At 61.3% G+C, this 2,070-nt stretch overlaps 1 pseudogene; it reads right to left on the reverse strand.

The window, feature by feature from the left end:
- Positions 1 to 378: 378 nt before the first annotated feature.
- Positions 379 to 1,585, reverse strand: LOC147979794 (uncharacterized; annotated as a pseudogene).
- Positions 1,586 to 2,070: the final 485 nt, after the last annotated feature.

Raw genomic sequence — 2,070 nt, forward strand, 5'->3', positions numbered from 1 at the left:
CACCAGGCCAGCTGCTAAGTTCACACGCAACATTATACTTACCAGGGTACTAATTGCAAACCTTTACATGAGGGGCTACCCCTCCCAAAATGCTCTTACATTATTCAAGGCCAAGCCCGAACCTTCTTCGTGCAGGATAAACAGCAGTGACATGCGGTCAGTTGGACATATCACTCACCGCGTCTTCTTGGGCATCCTTGGAGGCATTGCTGGCGTCATTGACATTGCCGCCGCCACCAGCATCTCCATCAGCGCCATGCTCGTCCACAACACCGCCTTCATTAGCGGCCACGACCATGACATCATCATCAAACGCAAAGGCCCTGACAAGGGCGTCCACATTTCCCTCCACACATCGTGCCAGGGCACCCCGGAGGGCTATGGGCACGGGTGCGATGGCAGCGTCGAAGTCAAAGTGGGGGTCCCTGTCCGGCAGATAGCTGAAGACACGGGACAATGCATGCCCGAGCAAGGCTCGGCTCCTCTCTTCGACAAGCCAACGGGACCTTTCGGAGCAGTTCTCCAGAAGTGTCACCACATCGGTGAAAAACTGGAGGTTGTCGGCGTAGTTGACCTCATGCGGCTCCTTAGCAGCAGCCTCGCAGATGTTGCCCAAAGCTGTGTTGGCCCTTTCTCTGAGCGTCTGAAGCATGGGGGCATGCTCACGCTCCAGAACCCTCCGCCGATGGATCTCGTCCTCATTCCGCTGCGCGATGGCCTCGGCATCATCAACCCTCTGTTGGAGAAGAAGCTGCTCGGCCCGGGAAGAGGACATCTCTGCCTGTGCAGTGCTGAGGGCGGCTGCAGAGGAGTCCGCACGACACGTCACTTCAGCCAGTTTGGCCCTGAGGGCCATGGTCCTGCCCTCAGGCTCGGCCCTGATCAGCCCCAACCTCGTCTCGTATTCGCGCTCGAAGGCCGAGCGAGCTTCCGCCACGCGACGATCGACTTCTTCCTGAGCCCGGGCTTCGCGCGCGGCAACATCATCCTCTGCCCGAGCCACCAGGCGCTCCCTCGTCTCCAACCGCTCAAGATCAAGGTTGCGCTCAGCAGCCTCCAGCGTCAGCGCCTCCTCGTGCTTCAGAAGCTCCGCTCGATCAACAGGGGCCCCCTCCATCGACTCAAGGGTCGCCTGGTGCAGTTCCTCTTGCTGCTCCAGGGAGTTGCCCCAGGCCAGGAGCTCCCATGCGGGCTCCTCCGCATCCTTGCACCGTCGGTCTGCTTCCCGAGCCTCCTCGACGGCCTGGGAACATGCCTCCCGCGAAGCTGCCAGCGACGCCTCAGCCTTCGCATTTTCGAGATCATGTTGGTGACGCGCGAGGGCGATGGCTACCTTTAGTTTGCGCCTCTCCTTGTCAAGGCGCAAACCTTCGGCCTCGAGGCACGCATCCTCGTCAGCAAGCACTGCCCCGATCCAGCTCACCGCATCCGCCGCCCTCTGGAGGAACTCTTCGCGAAGGGCGCATCGCTCCTGAGCGCGCCGGAGCACGTCTTCCGCATCACCCTCTTCCACCAGAGCGTGCGGAGGGTCCCGAGGCGGCAGGCCCCCTCCCAGCGCGGGGCTAGGGGCTGGCGCCCTAGCCATCGCCGAACGGACCTCTCTGGGAATCCGGCCTGGCGTCGGTCCACCCATGGAGGAGGAGCCAAAGACAGACTTCAGCCATTCACCATCAATGATTAGAGGAGGAACACGGGGCAAGCCGGATGTGCCCAGGAGGACTCATGAAGAAAGGACAGCGGGCGCGCAGGCTCGAGGCGCCCTATGGAACAGACCACTCCATCAACTAGTCTGGCAGCAGGGGTGTCGCTCGAGCTCAACGAGCCCAAGGCCAGTGGAGAAGATGAAGCTTGGGGGGATGGCTCCCGGGCTGGCTCGGCGGGTTCTGCAGGGCAGGACCTGAAAGGGCCACAATCAGTCGCAGGGATGGCAAAGCAAACAAGCAAGGAAAGAAGAAGACTCAGTCGTCCGTGGCAAAGAACTTCATGCGCTTCAACAAGCGGCAAGGGCGGTCGTTGCCACCCAAGGCCTGCTTCCTCTTGCGGAGGGCCTCGAAGTCTACGCGGAACCGA

This window comes from Triticum urartu, chromosome 3A, assembly GCF_056163025.1.
Source record: "Triticum urartu cultivar PI428250 chromosome 3A, HENAU_Tu73, whole genome shotgun sequence".
In the NCBI taxonomy this organism is placed as follows: domain Eukaryota; kingdom Viridiplantae; phylum Streptophyta; class Magnoliopsida; order Poales; family Poaceae; genus Triticum; species Triticum urartu.